We start from the raw sequence: 21449 nt of genomic DNA on the forward strand, positions 1-21449 counted from the left end.
GTTCAGGGTGGTATGGCCGTAAGCGACAGCAGAGGAGGCCGGCACGGCTCATGTACACAGCAGATGGCTTTGGCCAATGGCTTTCATGAAAAAGCTTACGGCACCTGGTATTCCCAGGCAGTCTCCCATCCAAGTACTGACCAGGCCCTACCCTGCTTAGCTTCCGAGATCGGACGAGATCGGGCGTGTTCAGGGTGGTATGGCCGTAAGCGACAGCAGAGGTGGCCGGCACGGCTCATGTACACAGCAGATGGCTTTGGCCAATGCCTTTCATGAAAAAGCTTACGGCACCTGGTATTCCCAGGCAGTCTCCCATCCAAGTACTGACCAGGCCCTACCCTGCTTAGCTTCCGAGATCGGACGAGATCGGGCGTGTTCAGGGTGGTATGGCCGTAAGCGACAGCAGAGGTGGCCGGCACGGCTCATGTACACAGCAGATGGCTTTGGCCAATGCCTTTCATGAAAAGGCTTACGGCACCTGGTATTCCCAGGCAGTCTCCCATCCAAGTACTGACCAGGCCCTACCCTGCTTAGCTTCCGAGATCGGACGAGATCGGGCGTGTTCAGGGTGGTATGGCCGTAAGCGACAGCAGAAGTGGCCGGTACGGCTCATGTACAGTAGATGACAGTACATTTCTTTAACCATAGAAACATGGTTAAAACAATATGCGTCAGCCACATCTCTATTTATTACAAACAGGCCGTTTTTTTTTTCCATTCAACAAGGCGGAAGAAAGTGCACCGTTCCCGGCGGCACTGCAATGCCGGGTCGATGCGTGGAGTGAACGGAGCAAGCCCCTTTTTCAACTCCTGAGTCAAAAAATCCGTTTAATATTTAGTCCCCATATAGGGGACATATCAGATATTAAACTGATAAGAACAGATTTTTTTTTTTTTTTTTTTTTTATTATCAGCCTCACCGGCTTCCATACAACATAATCAAACATCTTCATTCCATACAGTCAAAAACAAAATCGATCAACAAATGCCTCAATTTACATCAACCCAAACACATTTTCCTTCAAAGTCTTTTAAACCTCTATCCTGGAGGTTCCTTATTTTCCGCCCTAGTGGGCAACGTCCCAATAGCATTAGCCGGTGACGGTGGGCCAAACATGCCTCGGGGCTGGCCCGAGTCAAAACTTAGCGCCATCACCTCCTCCATCCCGCCAGATGCCATCACCTCCCCGCTTCCTGGGGAGTCCATGTCCATCTCCACCTCTTCTCCTGCCCTCACCTTCTTCCCAGCTGGCGACGGGGCCCCTGCCCCCTTAGACGCCTGGGAGCCAGTCCCCGCCCCTTTCTTCTGTCCCCTGTCAGCTGCTGAGTCCTTTGGCAAGGCCTCCTCCGCTCCTCTCTTCTGCGGGGCCTTTGGCCCCTTCGGGCCTGCACCCCCAGCCGGAGAGGAAGTCCCAGCTTTACTAGCCACAGTCCCAACTCCCCCAAGCCCACCACCACCTGCCCCGCCCCTCACGGGGCAGGCCCTTACAAGGTGGGCCGTAGCCCCGCAGGCATGGCAGGCCTTGGGGGCCACTACCTCCGTGCACGCACTTGCTCGGTGTCCGTCCCCCCTGCACTTCCTGCAGAAGGGAGGCTGCCCCCTATAAAACAGGTAGCCTCTTGCTTCTCCGATGCTGAAATAAGCCGGGGGGTGCGACAGTCCATCCTGCCCACTTAGATCCACATTCAATAGCATGGGAAACTCCCTTCTCCCCGTCCAGATATCCATCTCATCCATCTCCTTCGTCACCCAGTGGCTGGGACACAATCCTCCATACGAGCTCAGGAAGTCCATAATGTCCTGGTCTGCCACGTGTGGGTCGTACATATGTACTGTGACAACCCTTCGTCGATGAAACCCCAAACACACTACTTCCACATCGCGTAGTGCAGGCTCCTCTCCTCTTTTCCGCCAGTACTCACAAAACACATTGTGTACCTTTTTCCCGTCATGAAATGTCACATCAAAACCTCTCCCCAAAGGATTGTTCTGCAAGCAGAAAACCTCCTCCACCTTCACATTAAGAAGCCCCATCAGAATGTCCTTCGTGAAAGGTTTCCTCTCCACCAGCGGGACACCCTTCTTCCATCCGAACCGCAGCGTGTTCTTTACACCAGTTCCGTCAGCCATCCTCTCTGTCAATAAAACCGTCCTTTACACCACCTTAATCCTCCTCATCCACTTCCCGTACTTATGATTTTAGCCAAAAGGCCGAGAAGCGATAACCCTCAAACTGACTGCTGTGAAGTCCGCTTCCTAGGCTAACGACATTCCCATCCGGTCTGATACCCACTTAGTCATCACCATATACCCACTTGGGCATTAGCATAACAATGACCTCTGTGACCTCTCTAAGGACCCATTGGTAGATGCTTACAGCACCGTGGAGTATGCAAGCTTGCAGATCTGCTATTTTCATAACATTTCAAAAATGACAAAAGTGGCCCATCCACATGCATGCTTGTAGGTAGCCATTTTCAACAACTTCCGTTGGTCGCAGAGGCTCGGGATTGCCACCGTTGGAAAGCTCGCACCTGAGATAGGGGGGGGGGGGGGGAGTGGAGGTGCATGGGCGTCGGTGGTGGGGGTGGGGTAGGCGTTGTTAAAATGTTTAAAAAGTGGAAAAACTGGGACGCTTTGGAGAAGCACAAGGGGGCGCTGCTGTGCAGCAAGCCCTCGGCCGTGCCCCGCCCACATTGGGGGCGTTGTTTTAAAATGTGGGTGTGGCCTATCAGAGCGTAGAACAACTCTGGTCTCTCTTCATGACGGATACAAAACTATATGTTGTGTTTGGCCCTACCTCTGGTAGGGGTTTATCAATTGTCTGGGGCCATTGTCACTTGCTCCGCGAGTGGGAATCGAACTCACAGCCTTCCGCATTAGAGTCAGTTGCATTGACCACTAGTCCATTGAACGCCCTCCACCCTGAACAGATCAGGATTCTATATAAAGGGATATTAGCTGGGAGCTTGAATGTTTAAACAGTACTGGTCGGGATCCTGTTAAAAACGGCATCGTCCCAGAGGTGGATTTGAACCACCAACCTCTTGGTTTACGGCCAAGCACACTAGTCCACTGAGCCAAACAGGCTGTTGAGTGTTGAAGCAAAAGTGTGTGCATTGCAAATGGATTTGGAGTCCCAGGGGCGCGGCCGCTGTGCGCCCGTAGCCAATGGTGAAGATTCCAGGGGGGTGCTTAAGAGTGGGTACCCGGGTTCGGATGGAGAGCCGGGTTGTGGGTTTAGCTGGCTTCGGGCCTGGCACCCCGGTGGGGGCCCAAGGCTCCCTGGGTCCGCGTGGAGAGCCGGGCAAACCGGCTTTCTGCTGTCCACACTTAGAAGATTTTTACACTCGTACCCCGGAAGTCACGTTAGAGGCTGGCCCATGCCACCCCCTCCCCCGTGGGTTACCCGGGTCCGGGTGGAGAGCCGGGTTCCCACTTTAGCCGAGTTCTGAGTGGGCACCCCGGCAGGGTGACAAGGCTCCCAGGGGCCGCGTGGAGAGCCGGGCAAAACGCCACATTGTGTGTCTTTCACGCTTTTCATGCTTTTCCACGCTTTGAAGATTTTTCACTTGCACTCCGGAATTCATGTACTCCTTCCGTCCCCCTCCCCCTCGGCCGCACCCCCGCCAACAAGTTCGTGCTGCACATGATCTGGTGTTTTGTCATTCAGTCTGCCGACATGAAAAAGCTTACAGCACCTGGTATTCCCAGGCAGTCTCCCATCCAAGTACTGACCAGGCCCTACCCTGCTTAGCTTCCGAGATCGGACGAGATCGGGCGTGTTCAGGGTGGTATGGCCGTAAGCGACAGCAGAGGAGGCCGGCACGGCTCATGTACACAGCAGATGGCTTTGGCCAATGGCTTTCATGAAAAAGCTTACGGCACCTGGTATTCCCAGGCAGTCTCCCATCCAAGTACTGACCAGGCCCTACCCTGCTTAGCTTCCGAGATCGGACGAGATCGGGCGTGTTCAGGGTGGTATGGCCGTAAGCGACAGCAGAGGAGGCCGGCACGGCTCATGTACACAGCAGATGGCTTTGGCCAATGGCTTTCATGAAAAAGCTTACGGCACCTGGTATTCCCAGGCAGTCTCCCATCCAAGTACTGACCAGGCCCTACCCTGCTTAGCTTCCGAGATCGGACGAGATCGGGCGTGTTCAGGGTGGTATGGCCGTAAGCGACAGCAGAGGTGGCCGGCACGGCTCATGTACACAGCAGATGGCTTTGGCCAATGCCTTTCATGAAAAGGCTTACGGCACCTGGTATTCCCAGGCAGTCTCCCATCCAAGTACTGACCAGGCCCTACCCTGCTTAGCTTCCGAGATCGGACGAGATCGGGCGTGTTCAGGGTGGTATGGCCGTAAGCGACAGCAGAAGTGGCCGGTACGGCTCATGTACAGTAGATGACAGTACATTTCTTTAACCATAGAAACATGGTTAAAACAATATGCGTCAGCCACATCTCTATTTATTACAAACAGGCCGTTTTTTTTTTCCATTCAACAAGGCGGAAGAAAGTGCACCGTTCCCGGCGGCACTGCAATGCCGGGTCGATGCGTGGAGTGAACGGAGCAAGCCCCTTTTTCAACTCCTGAGTCAAAAAATCCGTTTAATATTTAGTCCCCATATAGGGGACATATCAGATATTAAACTGATAAGAACAGATTTTTTTTTTTTTTTTTTTTTTATTATCAGCCTCACCGGCTTCCATACAACATAATCAAACATCTTCATTCCATACAGTCAAAAACAAAATCGATCAACAAATGCCTCAATTTACATCAACCCAAACACATTTTCCTTCAAAGTCTTTTAAACCTCTATCCTGGAGGTTCCTTATTTTCCGCCCTAGTGGGCAACGTCCCAATAGCATTAGCCGGTGACGGTGGGCCAAACATGCCTCGGGGCTGGCCCGAGTCAAAACTTAGCGCCATCACCTCCTCCATCCCGCCAGATGCCATCACCTCCCCGCTTCCTGGGGAGTCCATGTCCATCTCCACCTCTTCTCCTGCCCTCACCTTCTTCCCAGCTGGCGACGGGGCCCCTGCCCCCTTAGACGCCTGGGAGCCAGTCCCCGCCCCTTTCTTCTGTCCCCTGTCAGCTGCTGAGTCCTTTGGCAAGGCCTCCTCCGCTCCTCTCTTCTGCGGGGCCTTCGGCCCCTTCGGGCCTGCACCCCCAGCCGGAGAGGAAGTCCCAGCTTTACTAGCCACAGTCCCAACTCCCCCAAGCCCACCACCACCTGCCCCGCCCCTCACGGGGCAGGCCCTTACAAGGTGGGCCGTAGCCCCGCAGGCATGGCAGGCCTTGGGGGCCACTACCTCCGTGCACGCACTTGCTCGGTGTCCGTCCCCCCTGCACTTCCTGCAGAAGGGAGGCTGCCCCCTATAAAACAGGTAGCCTCTTGCTTCTCCGATGCTGAAATAAGCCGGGGGGTGCGACAGTCCATCCTGCCCACTTAGATCCACATTCAATAGCATGGGAAACTCCCTTCTCCCCGTCCAGATATCCATCTCATCCATCTCCTTCGTCACCCAGTGGCTGGGACACAATCCTCCATACGAGCTCAGGAAGTCCATAATGTCCTGGTCTGCCACGTGTGGGTCGTACATATGTACTGTGACAACCCTTCGTCGATGAAACCCCAAACACACTACTTCCACATCGCGTAGTGCAGGCTCCTCTCCTCTTTTCCGCCAGTACTCACAAAACACATTGTGTACCTTTTTCCCGTCATGAAATGTCACATCAAAACCTCTCCCCAAAGGATTGTTCTGCAAGCAGAAAACCTCCTCCACCTTCACATTAAGAAGCCCCATCAGAATGTCCTTCGTGAAAGGTTTCCTCTCCACCAGCAGGACACCCTTCTTCCATCCGAACCGCAGCGTGTTCTTTACACCAGTTCCGTCAGCCATCCTCTCTGTCAATAAAACCGTCCTTTACACCACCTTAATCCTCCTCATCCACTTCCCGTACTTATGATTTTAGCCAAAAGGCCGAGAAGCGATAACCCTCAAACTGACTGCTGTGAAGTCCGCTTCCTAGGCTAACGACATTCCCATCCGGTCTGATACCCACTTAGTCATCACCATATACCCACTTGGGCATTAGCATAACAATGACCTCTGTGACCTCTCTAAGGACCCATTGGTAGATGCTTACAGCACCGTGGAGTATGCAAGCTTGCAGATCTGCTATTTTCATAACATTTCAAAAATGACAAAAGTGGCCCATCCACATGCATGCTTGTAGGTAGCCATTTTCAACAACTTCCGTTGGTCGCAGAGGCTCGGGATTGCCACCGTTGGAAAGCTCGCACCTGAGATAGGGGGGGGGGGGGGGAGTGGAGGTGCATGGGCGTCGGTAGTGGGGGTGGGGTAGGCGTTGTTAAAATGTTTAAAAAGTGGAAAAACTGGGACGCTTTGGAGAAGCACAAGGGGGCGCTGCTGTGCAGCAAGCCCTCGGCCGTGCCCCGCCCACATTGGGGGCGTTGTTTTAAAATGTGGGTGTGGCCTATCAGAGCGTAGAACAACTCTGGTCTCTCTTCATGACGGATACAAAACTATATGTTGTGTTTGGCCCTACCTCTGGTAGGGGTTTATCAATTGTCTGGGGCCATTGTCACTTGCTCCGCGAGTGGGAATCGAACTCACAGCCTTCCGCATTAGAGTCAGTTGCATTGACCACTAGTCCATTGAACGCCCTCCACCCTGAACAGATCAGGATTCTATATAAAGGGATATTAGCTGGGAGCTTGAATGTTTAAACAGTACTGGTCGGGATCCTGTTAAAAACGGCATCGTCCCAGAGGTGGATTTGAACCACCAACCTCTTGGTTTACGGCCAAGCACACTAGTCCACTGAGCCAAACAGGCTGTTGAGTGTTGAAGCAAAAGTGTGTGCATTGCAAATGGATTTGGAGTCCCAGGGGCGCGGCCGCTGTGCGCCCGTAGCCAATGGTGAAGATTCCAGGGGGGTGCTTAAGAGTGGGTACCCGGGTTCGGATGGAGAGCCGGGTTGTGGGTTTAGCTGGCTTCGGGCCTGGCACCCCGGTGGGGGCCCAAGGCTCCCTGGGTCCGCGTGGAGAGCCGGGCAAACCGGCTTTCTGCTGTCCACACTTAGAAGATTTTTACACTCGTACCCCGGAAGTCACGTTAGAGGCTGGCCCATGCCACCCCCTCCCCCGTGGGTTACCCGGGTCCGGGTGGAGAGCCGGGTTCCCACTTTAGCCGAGTTCTGAGTGGGCACCCCGGCAGGGTGACAAGGCTCCCAGGGGCCGCGTGGAGAGCCGGGCAAAACGCCACATTGTGTGTCTTTCACGCTTTTCATGCTTTTCCACGCTTTGAAGATTTTTCACTTGCACTCCGGAATTCATGTACTCCTTCCGTCCCCCTCCCCCTCGGCCGCACCCCCGCCAACAAGTTCGTGCTGCACATGATCTGGTGTTTTGTCATTCAGTCTGCCGACATGAAAAAGCTTACAGCACCTGGTATTCCCAGGCAGTCTCCCATCCAAGTACTGACCAGGCCCTACCCTGCTTAGCTTCCGAGATCGGACGAGATCGGGCGTGTTCAGGGTGGTATGGCCGTAAGCGACAGCAGAGGAGGCCGGCACGGCTCATGTACACAGCAGATGGCTTTGGCCAATGGCTTTCATGAAAAAGCTTACGGCACCTGGTATTCCCAGGCAGTCTCCCATCCAAGTACTGACCAGGCCCTACCCTGCTTAGCTTCCGAGATCGGACGAGATCGGGCGTGTTCAGGGTGGTATGGCCGTAAGCGACAGCAGAGGTGGCCGGCACGGCTCATGTACACAGCAGATGGCTTTGGCCAATGCCTTTCATGAAAAAGCTTACGGCACCTGGTATTCCCAGGCAGTCTCCCATCCAAGTACTGACCAGGCCCTACCCTGCTTAGCTTCCGAGATCGGACGAGATCGGGCGTGTTCAGGGTGGTATGGCCGTAAGCGACAGCAGAGGTGGCCGGCACGGCTCATGTACACAGCAGATGGCTTTGGCCAATGCCTTTCATGAAAAGGCTTACGGCACCTGGTATTCCCAGGCAGTCTCCCATCCAAGTACTGACCAGGCCCTACCCTGCTTAGCTTCCGAGATCGGACGAGATCGGGCGTGTTCAGGGTGGTATGGCCGTAAGCGACAGCAGAAGTGGCCGGTACGGCTCATGTACAGTAGATGACAGTACATTTCTTTAACCATAGAAACATGGTTAAAACAATATGCGTCAGCCACATCTCTATTTATTACAAACAGGCCGTTTTTTTTTTCCATTCAACAAGGCGGAAGAAAGTGCACCGTTCCCGGCGGCACTGCAATGCCGGGTCGATGCGTGGAGTGAACGGAGCAAGCCCCTTTTTCAACTCCTGAGTCAAAAAATCCGTTTAATATTTAGTCCCCATATAGGGGACATATCAGATATTAAACTGATAAGAACAGATACTACACTTGATCTTAGCCAAAAGGCCGAGAAGCGATAACCCTCAAACTGACTGCTGTGAAGTCCGCTTCCTAGGCTAACGACATTCCCATCCGGTCTGATACCCACTTAGTCATCACCATATACCCACTTGGGCATTAGCATAACAATGACCTCTGTGACCTCTCTAAGGACCCATTGGTAGATGCTTACAGCACCGTGGAGTATGCAAGCTTGCAGATCTGCTATTTTCATAACATTTCAAAAATGACAAAAGTGGCCCATCCACATGCATGCTTGTAGGTAGCCATTTTCAACAACTTCCGTTGGTCGCAGAGGCTCGGGATTGCCACCGTTGGAAAGCTCGCACCTGAGATAGGGGGGGGGGGGGGGGGAGTGGAGGTGCATGGGCGTCGGTAGTGGGGGTGGGGTAGGCGTTGTTAAAATGTTTAAAAAGTGGAAAAACTGGGACGCTTTGGAGAAGCACAAGGGGGCGCTGCTGTGCAGCAAGCCCTCGGCCGTGCCCCGCCCACATTGGGGGCGTTGTTTTAAAATGTGGGTGTGGCCTATCAGAGCGTAGAACAACTCTGGTCTCTCTTCATGACGGATACAAAACTATATGTTGTGTTTGGCCCTACCTCTGGTAGGGGTTTATCAATTGTCTGGGGCCATTGTCACTTGCTCCGCGAGTGGGAATCGAACTCACAGCCTTCCGCATTAGAGTCAGTTGCATTGACCACTAGTCCATTGACCGCCCTCCACCCTGAACAGATCAGGATTCTATATAAAGGGATATTAGCTGGGAGCTTGAATGTTTAAACAGTACTGGTCGCTCTGGACATCCATGAGCCACACGGTTGCGCATTGGTGAAACTGTGGGAGTGTCCTCGTTGCTGGAATTCCACTTCCTAAGTTTGCTCCCAATCTTCTCTGTATCGTTCCAATTTCAGTTCCTCCCAATCTTCACTGTATCGTTCCAATTTCAGTTCCTATGATCCCAATCTTCTCTGTATCGTTCCAATTTCACTTCCTATGATCCCAATCTTCACTGTATCGTTCCAATTTCAGTTCCTATGATCCCAATCTTCTCTGTATCGTTCCAAATTCACTTCCTATGATCCCAATCTTCACTGTATCGTTCCAATTTCAGTTCCTATGATCCCAATCTTCACTGTATCGTTCCAATTGATTGATTGATAGATAGATAGATAGATAGATAGCGATTTATCTATAGATCGATCTATCTATCTCAGTGTGGACATCCAGGGGTCTCACGGCTGAGGTTACCTGGGGAGGGTACTGTGGGAGTCCGCATTGGTGTTCACTAACAAGAAAATTGGCGCCAGATCGACAAAAGGAACGTAAAATTTCAGTTCCTTTTGGTTTGATCCCAATCTTCTCTGTATCGTTCCAATTTCAGTTCCTTTTGGTTTGATTCCAATCTTCTCTGTATCGTTCCAATTTCACTTCCTATTGGTTTGATTCCAATCTCCTCTGTATCGTTCCAATTTCACTTCCTAGGATCCCAATCTTCATGTGTAGCAGAAGCTGACACAGGAGCACCCTGGCTTGACCAAATATATAAGGGTCTCAGTCTGGACATCCATGAGTCTCACGGTTGAGGTTACTTGGGGAGGGTACTGTGGGAGTACTCATTGGTGTTCACTAACAAGAAAATTGACGCCTGCCTGCCTGCCTGCCAGACTGCCTGCCTGCCAGACAGACAGACAGACAGATAGATATATAGCTATATCAGTCTGGACATCCATGAGCCACACGGTTGCGCATTGGTGAAACTGTGGGAGTGTCCTCGTTGCTGGAATTCCACTTCCTAAGTTTGCTCCCAATCTTCTCTGTATCGTTCCAATTTCAGTTCCTCCCAATCTTCACTGTATCGTTCCAATTTCAGTTCCTATGATCCCAATCTTCTCTGTATCGTTCCAATTTCACTTCCTATGATCCCAATCTTCACTGTATCGTTCCAATTTCAGTTCCTATGATCCCAATCTTCTCTGTATCGTTCCAAATTCACTTCCTATGATCCCAATCTTCACTGTATCGTTCCAATTTCAGTTCCTATGATCCCAATCTTCACTGTATCGTTCCAATTGATTGATTGATAGATAGATAGATAGATAGATAGCGATTTATCTATAGATCGATCTATCTATCTCAGTGTGGACATCCAGGGGTCTCACGGCTGAGGTTACCTGGGGAGGGTACTGTGGGAGTCCGCATTGGTGTTCACTAACAAGAAAATTGGCGCCAGATCGACAAAAGGAACGTAAAATTTCAGTTCCTTTTGGTTTGATCCCAATCTTCTCTGTATCGTTCCAATTTCAGTTCCTTTTGGTTTGATTCCAATCTTCTCTGTATCGTTCCAATTTCACTTCCTATTGGTTTGATTCCAATCTCCTCTGTATCGTTCCAATTTCACTTCCTAGGATCCCAATCTTCATGTGTAGCAGAAGCTGACACAGGAGCACCCTGGCTTGACCAAATATATAAGGGTCTCAGTCTGGACATCCATGAGTCTCACGGTTGAGGTTACTTGGGGAGGGTACTGTGGGAGTACTCATTGGTGTTCACTAACAAGAAAATTGACGCCTGCCTGCCTGCCTGCCAGACTGCCTGCCTGCCAGACAGACAGACAGACAGACAGATAGATATATAGCTATATCAGTCTGGACATCCATGAGCCACACGGTTGCGCATTGGTGAAACTGTGGGAGTGTCCTCGTTGCTGGAATTCCACTTCCTAAGTTTGCTCCCAATCTTCTCTGTATCGTTCCAATTTCAGTTCCTCCCAATCTTCACTGTATCGTTCCAATTTCAGTTCCTATGATCCCAATCTTCTCTGTATCGTTCCAATTTCACTTCCTATGATCCCAATCTTCACTGTATCGTTCCAATTTCAGTTCCTATGATCCCAATCTTCTCTGTATCGTTCCAAATTCACTTCCTATGATCCCAATCTTCACTGTATCGTTCCAATTTCAGTTCCTATGATCCCAATCTTCACTGTATCGTTCCAATTGATTGATTGATAGATAGATAGATAGATAGCGATTTATCTATAGATCGATCTATCTATCTCAGTGTGGACATCCAGGGGTCTCACGGCTGAGGTTACCTGGGGAGGGTACTGTGGGAGTCCGCATTGGTGTTCACTAACAAGAAAATTGGCGCCAGATCGACAAAAGGAACGTAAAATTTCAGTTCCTTTTGGTTTGATCCCAATCTTCTCTGTATCGTTCCAATTTCAGTTCCTTTTGGTTTGATTCCAATCTTCTCTGTATCGTTCCAATTTCACTTCCTATTGGTTTGATTCCAATCTCCTCTGTATCGTTCCAATTTCACTTCCTAGGATCCCAATCTTCATGTGTAGCAGAAGCTGACACAGGAGCACCCTGGCTTGACCAAATATATAAGGGTCTCAGTCTGGACATCCATGAGTCTCACGGTTGAGGTTACTTGGGGAGGGTACTGTGGGAGTACTCATTGGTGTTCACTAACAAGAAAATTGACGCCTGCCTGCCTGCCTGCCAGACTGCCTGCCTGCCAGACAGACAGACAGACAGATAGATATATAGCTATATCAGTCTGGACATCCATGAGCCACACGGTTGCGCATTGGTGAAACTGTGGGAGTGTCCTCGTTGCTGGAATTCCACTTCCTAAGTTTGCTCCCAATCTTCTCTGTATCGTTCCAATTTCAGTTCCTCCCAATCTTCACTGTATCGTTCCAATTTCAGTTCCTATGATCCCAATCTTCTCTGTATCGTTCCAATTTCACTTCCTATGATCCCAATCTTCACTGTATCGTTCCAATTTCAGTTCCTATGATCCCAATCTTCTCTGTATCGTTCCAAATGCACTTCCTATGATCCCAATCTTCACTGTATCGTTCCAATTTCAGTTCCTATGATCCCAATCTTCACTGTATCGTTCCAATTGATTGATTGATAGATAGATAGATAGATAGATAGATAGCGATTTATCTATAGATCGATCTATCTATCTCAGTGTGGACATCCAGGGGTCTCACGGCTGAGGTTACCTGGGGAGGGTACTGTGGGAGTCCGCATTGGTGTTCACTAACAAGAAAATTGGCGCCAGATCGACAAAAGGAACGTAAAATTTCAGTTCCTTTTGGTTTGATCCCAATCTTCTCTGTATCGTTCCAATTTCAGTTCCTTTTGGTTTGATTCCAATCTTCTCTGTATCGTTCCAATTTCACTTCCTATTGGTTTGATTCCAATCTCCTCTGTATCGTTCCAATTTCACTTCCTAGGATCCCAATCTTCATGTGTAGCAGAAGCTGACACAGGAGCACCCTGGCTTGACCAAATATATAAGGGTCTCAGTCTGGACATCCATGAGTCTCACGGTTGAGGTTACTTGGGGAGGGTACTGTGGGAGTACTCATTGGTGTTCACTAACAAGAAAATTGACGCCTGCCTGCCTGCCTGCCAGACTGCCTGCCTGCCAGACAGACAGACAGACAGATAGATATATAGCTATATCAGTCTGGACATCCATGAGCCACACGGTTGCGCATTGGTGAAACTGTGGGAGTGTCCTCGTTGCTGGAATTCCACTTCCTAAGTTTGCTCCCAATCTTCTCTGTATCGTTCCAATTTCAGTTCCTCCCAATCTTCACTGTATCGTTCCAATTTCAGTTCCTATGATCCCAATCTTCTCTGTATCGTTCCAATTTCACTTCCTATGATCCCAATCTTCACTGTATCGTTCCAATTTCAGTTCCTATGATCCCAATCTTCTCTGTATCGTTCCAAATGCACTTCCTATGATCCCAATCTTCACTGTATCGTTCCAATTTCAGTTCCTATGATCCCAATCTTCACTGTATCGTTCCAATTGATTGATTGATAGATAGATAGATAGATAGATAGATAGCGATTTATCTATAGATCGATCTATCTATCTCAGTGTGGACATCCAGGGGTCTCACGGCTGAGGTTACCTGGGGAGGGTACTGTGGGAGTCCGCATTGGTGTTCACTAACAAGAAAATTGGCGCCAGATCGACAAAAGGAACGTAAAATTTCAGTTCCTTTTGGTTTGATCCCAATCTTCTCTGTATCGTTCCAATTTCAGTTCCTTTTGGTTTGATTCCAATCTTCTCTGTATCGTTCCAATTTCACTTCCTATTGGTTTGATTCCAATCTCCTCTGTATCGTTCCAATTTCACTTCCTAGGATCCCAATCTTCATGTGTAGCAGAAGCTGACACAGGAGCACCCTGGCTTGACCAAATATATAAGGGTCTCAGTCTGGACATCCATGAGTCTCACGGTTGAGGTTACTTGGGGAGGGTACTGTGGGAGTACTCATTGGTGTTCACTAACAAGAAAATTGACGCCTGCCTGCCTGCCTGCCAGACTGCCTGCCTGCCAGACAGACAGACAGACAGATAGATATATAGCTATATCAGTCTGGACATCCATGAGCCACACGGTTGCGCATTGGTGAAACTGTGGGAGTGTCCTCGTTGCTGGAATTCCACTTCCTAAGTTTGCTCCCAATCTTCTCTGTATCGTTCCAATTTCAGTTCCTCCCAATCTTCACTGTATCGTTCCAATTTCAGTTCCTATGATCCCAATCTTCTCTGTATCGTTCCAATTTCACTTCCTATGATCCCAATCTTCACTGTATCGTTCCAATTTCAGTTCCTATGATCCCAATCTTCTCTGTATCGTTCCAAATTCACTTCCTATGATCCCAATCTTCACTGTATCGTTCCAATTTCAGTTCCTATGATCCCAATCTTCACTGTATCGTTCCAATTGATTGATTGATAGATAGATAGATAGATAGATAGCGATTTATCTATAGATCGATCTATCTATCTCAGTGTGGACATCCAGGGGTCTCACGGCTGAGGTTACCTGGGGAGGGTACTGTGGGAGTCCGCATTGGTGTTCACTAACAAGAAAATTGGCGCCAGATCGACAAAAGGAACGTAAAATTTCAGTTCCTTTTGGTTTGATCCCAATCTTCTCTGTATCGTTCCAATTTCAGTTCCTTTTGGTTTGATTCCAATCTTCTCTGTATCGTTCCAATTTCACTTCCTATTGGTTTGATTCCAATCTCCTCTGTATCGTTCCAATTTCACTTCCTAGGATCCCAATCTTCATGTGTAGCAGAAGCTGACACAGGAGCACCCTGGCTTGACCAAATATATAAGGGTCTCAGTCTGGACATCCATGAGTCTCACGGTTGAGGTTACTTGGGGAGGGTACTGTGGGAGTACTCATTGGTGTTCACTAACAAGAAAATTGACGCCTGCCTGCCTGCCTGCCAGACTGCCTGCCTGTCAGACAGACAGACAGACAGATAGATATATAGCTATATCAGTCTGGACATCCATGAGCCACACGGTTGCGCATTGGTGAAACTGTGGGAGTGTCCTCGTTGCTGGAATTCCACTTCCTAAGTTTGCTCCCAATCTTCTCTGTATCGTTCCAATTTCAGTTCCTCCCAATCTTCACTGTATCGTTCCAATTTCAGTTCCTATGATCCCAATCTTCTCTGTATCGTTCCAATTTCACTTCCTATGATCCCAATCTTCACTGTATCGTTCCAATTTCAGTTCCTATGATCCCAATCTTCTCTGTATCGTTCCAAATTCACTTCCTATGATCCCAATCTTCACTGTATCGTTCCAATTTCAGTTCCTATGATCCCAATCTTCACTGTATCGTTCCAATTGATTGATTGATAGATAGATAGATAGATAGATAGATAGCGATTTATCTATAGATCGATCTATCTATCTCAGTGTGGACATCCAGGGGTCTCACGGCTGAGGTTACCTGGGGAGGGTACTGTGGGAGTCCGCATTGGTGTTCACTAACAAGAAAATTGGCGCCAGATCGACAAAAGGAACGTAAAATTTCAGTTCCTTTTGGTTTGATCCCAATCTTCTCTGTATCGTTCCAATTTCAGTTCCTTTTGGTTTGATTCCAATCTTCTCTGTATCGTTCCAATTTCACTTCCTATTGGTTTGATTCCAATCTCCTCTGTATCGTTCCAATTTCACTTCCTAGGATCCCAATCTTCATGTGTAGCAGAAGCTGACACAGGAGCACCCTGGCTTGACCAAATATATAAGGGTCTCAGTCTGGACATCCATGAGTCTCACGGTTGAGGTTACTTGGGGAGGGTACTGTGGGAGTACTCATTGGTGTTCACTAACAAGAAAATTGACGCCTGCCTGCCTGCCTGCCAGACTGCCTGCCTGCCAGACAGACAGACAGACAGATAGATATATAGCTATATCAGTCTGGACATCCATGAGCCACACGGTTGCGCATTGGTGAAACTGTGGGAGTGTCCTCGTTGCTGGAATTCCACTTCCTAAGTTTGCTCCCAATCTTCTCTGTATCGTTCCAATTTCAGTTCCTCCCAATCTTCACTGTATCGTTCCAATTTCAGTTCCTATGATCCCAATCTTCTCTGTATCGTTCCAATTTCACTTCCTATGATCCCAATCTTCACTGTATCGTTCCAATTTCAGTTCCTATGATCCCAATCTTCTCTGTATCGTTCCAAATTCACTTCCTATGATCCCAATCTTCACTGTATCGTTCCAATTTCAGTTCCTATGATCCCAATCTTCACTGTATCGTTCCAATTGATTGATTGATAGATAGATAGATAGATAGATAGATAGCGATTTATCTATAGATCGATCTATCTATCTCAGTGTGGACATCCAGGGGTGTCACGGCTGAGGTTACCTGGGGAGGGTACTGTGGGAGTCCGCATTGGTGTTCACTAACAAGAAAATTGGCGCCAGATCGACAAAAGGAACGTAAAATTTCAGTTCCTTTTGGTTTGATCCCAATCTTCTCTGTATCGTTCCAATTTCAGTTCCTTTTGGTTTGATTCCAATCTTCTCTGTATCGTTCCAATTTCACTTCCTATTGGTTTGATTCCAATCTCCTCTGTATCATTCCAATTTCACTTCCTAGGATCCCAATCTTCATGTGTAGCAGAAGCTGACACAGGAGCACCCTGGCTTGACCAAATATATAAGGGTCTCAGTCTGGACATCCATGAGTCTCACGGTTGAGGTTACTTGGGGAGGGTACTGTGGGAGTACTCATTGGTGTTCACTAACAAGAAAATTGACGCCTGCCTGCCTGCCTGCCAGACTGCCTGCCTGCCAGACAGACAGACAGACAGATAGATATATAGCTATATCAGTCTGGACATCCATGAGCCACACGGTTGCGCATTGGTGAAACTGTGGGAGTGTCCTCGTTGCTGGAATTCCACTTCCTAAGTTTGCTCCCAATCTTCTCTGTATCGTTCCAATTTCAGTTCCTCCCAATCTTCACTGTATCGTTCCAATTTCAGTTCCTATGATCCCAATCTTCTCTGTATCGTTCCAATTTCACTTCCTATGATCCCAATCTTCACTGTATCGTTCCAATTTCAGTTCCTATGATCCCAATCTTCTCTGTATCGTTCCAAATTCACTTCCTATGATCCCAATCTTCACTGTATCGTTCCAATTTCAGTTCCTATGATCCCAATCTTCACTGTATCGTTCCAATTGATTGATTGATAGATAGATAGATAGATAGATAGCGATTTATCTATAGATCGATCTATCTATCTCAGTGTGGACATCCAGGGGTCTCACGGCTGAGGTTACCTGGGGAGGGTACTGTGGGAGTCCGCATTGGTGTTCACTAACAAGAAAATTGGCGCCAGATCGACAAAAGGAACGTAAAATTTCAGTTCCTTTTGGTTTGATCCCAATCTTCTCTGTATCGTTCCAATTTCAGTTCCTTTTGGTTTGATTCCAATCTTCTCTGTATCGTTCCAATTTCACTTCCTATTGGTTTGATTCCAATCTCCTCTGTATCGTTCCAATTTCACTTCCTAGGATCCCAATCTTCATGTGTAGCAGAAGCTGACACAGGAGCACCCTGGCTTGACCAAATATATAAGGGTCTCAGTCTGGACATCCATGAGTCTCACGGTTGAGGTTACTTGGGGAGGGTACTGTGGGAGTACTCATTGGTGTTCACTAACAAGAAAATTGACGCCTGCCTGCCTGCCTGCCAGACTGCCTGCCTGCCAGACAGACAGACAGACAGATAGATATATAGCTATATCAGTCTGGACATCCATGAGCCACACGGTTGCGCATTGGTGAAACTGTGGGAGTGTCCTCGTTGCTGGAATTCCACTTCCTAAGTTTGCTCCCAATCTTCTCTGTATCGTTCCAATTTCAGTTCCTCCCAATCTTCACTGTATCGTTCCAATTTCAGTTCCTATGATCCCAATCTTCTCTGTATCGTTCCAATTTCACTTCCTATGATCCCAATCTTCACTGTATCGTTCCAATTTCAGTTCCTATGATCCCAATCTTCTCTGTATCGTTCCAAATTCACTTCCTATGATCCCAATCTTCACTGTATCGTTCCAATTTCAGTTCCTATGATCCCAATCTTCACTGTATCGTTCCAATTGATTGATTGATAGATAGATAGATAGATAGATAGCGATTTATCTATAGATCGATCTATCTATCTCAGTGTGGACATCCAGGGGTCTCACGGCTGAGGTTACCTGGGGAGGGTACTGTGGGAGTCCGCATTGGTGTTCACTAACAAGAAAATTGGCGCCAGATCGACAAAAGGAACGTAAAATTTCAGTTCCTTTTGGTTTGATCCCAATCTTCTCTGTATCGTTCCAATTTCAGTTCCTTTTGGTTTGATTCCAATCTTCTCTGTATCGTTCCAATTTCACTTCCTATTGGTTTGATTCCAATCTCCTCTGTATCGTTCCAATTTCACTTCCTAGGATCCCAATCTTCATGTGTAGCAGAAGCTGACACAGGAGCACCCTGGCTTGACCAAATATATAAGGGTCTCAGTCTGGACATCCATGAGTCTCACGGTTGAGGTTACTTGGGGAGGGTACTGTGGGAGTACTCATTGGTGTTCACTAACAAGAAAATTGACGCCTGCCTGCCTGCCTGCCAGACTGCCTGCCTGCCAGACAGACAGACAGACAGATAGATATATAGCTATATCAGTCTGGACATCCATGAGCCACACGGTTGCGCATTGGTGAAACTGTGGGAGTGTCCTCGTTGCTGGAATTCCACTTCCTAAGTTTGCTCCCAATCTTCTCTGTATCGTTCCAATTTCAGTTCCTCCCAATCTTCACTGTATCGTTCCAATTTCAGTTCCTATGATCCCAATCTTCTCTGTATCGTTCCAATTTCACTTCCTATGATCCCAATCTTCACTGTATCGTTCCAATTTCAGTTCCTATGATCCCAATCTTCTCTGTATCGTTCCAAATTCACTTCCTATGATCCCAATCTTCACTGTATCGTTCCAATTTCAGTTCCTATGATCCCAATCTTCACTGTATCGTTCCAATTGATTGATTGATAGATAGATAGATAGATAGATAGCGATTTATCTATAGATCGATCTATCTATCTCAGTGTGGACATCCAGGGGTCTCACGGCTGAGGTTACCTGGGGAGGGTACTGTGGGAGTCCGCATTGGTGTTCACTAACAAGAAAATTGGCGCCAGATCGACAAAAGGAACGTAAAATTTCAGTTCCTTTTGGTTTGATCCCAATCTTCTCTGTATCGTTCCAATTTCAGTTCCTTTTGGTTTGATTCCAATCTTCTCTGTATCGTTCCAATTTCACTTCCTATTGGTTTGATTCCAATCTCCTCTGTATCGTTCCAATTTCACTTCCTAGGATCCCAATCTTCATGTGTAGCAGAAGCTGACACAGGAGCACCCTGGCTTGACCAAATATATAAGGGTCTCAGTCTGGACATCCATGAGTCTCACGGTTGAGGTTACTTGGGGAGGGTACTGTGGGAGTACTCATTGGTGTTCGCTAACAAGAAAATTGACGCCTGCCTGCCTGCCTGCCAGACTGCCTGCCTGCCAGACAGACAGACAGACAGATAGATATATAGCTATATCAGTCTGGACATCCATGAGCCACACGGTTGCGCATTGGTGAAACTGTGGGAGTGTCCTCGTTGCTGGAATTCCACTTCCTAAGTTTGCTCCCAATCTTCTCTGTATCGTTCCAATTTCAGTTCCTCCCAATCTTCACTGTATCGTTCCAATTTCAGTTCCTATGATCCCAATCTTCTCTGTATCGTTCCAATTTCACTTCCTATGATCCCAATCTTCACTGTATCGTTCCAATTTCAGTTCCTATGATCCCAATCTTCTCTGTATCGTTCCAAATTCACTTCCTATGATCCCAATCTTCACTGTATCGTTCCAATTTCAGTTCCTATGATCCCAATCTTCACTGTATCGTTCCAATTGATTGATTGATAGATAGATAGATAGCGATTTATCTATAGATCGATCTATCTATCTCAGTGTGGACATCCAGGGGTCTCACGGCTGAGGTTACCTGGGGAGGGTACTGTGGGAGTCCGCATTGGTGTTCACTAACAAGAAAATTGGCGCCAGATCGACAAAAGGAACGTAAAATTTCAGTTCCTTTTGGTTTGATCCCAATCTTCTCTGTATCGTTCCAATTTCAGTTCCTTTTGGTTTGATTCCAATCTTCTCTGTATCGTTCCAATTTCACTTCCTATTGGTTTGATTCCAATCTCCTCTGTATCGTTCCAATTTCACTTCCTAGGATCCCAATCTTCATGTGTAGCAGAAGCTGACACAGGAGCACCCTGGCTTGACCAAATATATAAGGGTCTCAGTCTGGACATCCATGAGTCTCACGGTTGAGGTTACTTGGGGAGGGTACTGTGGGAGTACTCATTGGTGTTCACTAACAAGAAAATTGACGCCTGCCTGCCTGCCTGCCAGACTGCCTGCCTGCCAGACAGACAGACAGATAGATATATAGCTATATCAGTCTGGACATCCATGAGCCACACGGTTGCGCATTGGTGAAACTGTGGGAGTGTCCTCGTTGCTGGAATTCCACTTCCTAAGTTTGCTCCCAATCTTCTCTGTATCGTTCCAATTTCAGTTCCTCCCAATCTTCACTGTATCGTTCCAATTTCAGTTCCTATGATCCCAATCTTCTCTGTATCGTTCCAATTTCACTTCCTATGATCCCAATCTTCACTGTATCGTTCCAATTTCAGTTCCTATGATCCCAATCTTCTCTGTATCGTTCCAAATTCACTTCCTATGATCCCAATCTTCACTGTATCGTTCCAATTTCAGTTCCTATGATCCCAATCTTCACTGTATCGTTCCAATTGATTGATTGATAGATAGATAGATAGATAGATAGCGATTTATCTATAGATCGATCTATCTATCTCAGTGTGGACATCCAGGGGTCTCACGGCTGAGGTTACCTGGGGAGGGTACTGTGGGAGTCCGCATTGGTGTTCACTAACAAGAAAATTGGCGCCAGATCGACAAAAGGAACGTAAAATTTCAGTTCCTTTTGGTTTGATCCCAATCTTCTCTGTATCGTTCCAATTTCAGTTCCTTTTGGTTTGATTCCAATCTTCTCTGTATCGTTCCAATTTCACTTCCTATTGGTTTGATTCCAATCTCCTCTGTATCGTTCCAATTTCACTTCCTAGGATCCCAATCTTCATGTGTAGCAGAAGCTGACACAGGAGCACCCTGGCTTGACCAAATATATAAGGGTCTCAGTCTGGACATCCATGAGTCTCACGGTTGAGGTTACTTGGGGAGGGTACTGTGGGAGTACTCATTGGTGTTCACTAACAAGAAAATTGACGCCTGCCTGCCTGCCTGCCAGACTGCCTGCCTGCCAGACAGACAGACAGACAGATAGATATATAGCTATATCAGTCTGGACATCCATGAGCCACACGGTTGCGCATTGGTGAAACTGTGGGAGTGTCCTCGTTGCTGGAATTCCACTTCCTAAGTTTGCTCCCAATCTTCTCTGTATCGTTCCAATTTCAGTTCCTCCCAATCTTCACTGTATCGTTCCAATTTCAGTTCCTATGATCCCAATCTTCTCTGTAT

This window comes from Electrona antarctica, assembly GCF_951216825.1.
Source record: "Electrona antarctica genome assembly, chromosome: 4".
Taxonomy (NCBI): domain Eukaryota; kingdom Metazoa; phylum Chordata; class Actinopteri; order Myctophiformes; family Myctophidae; genus Electrona; species Electrona antarctica.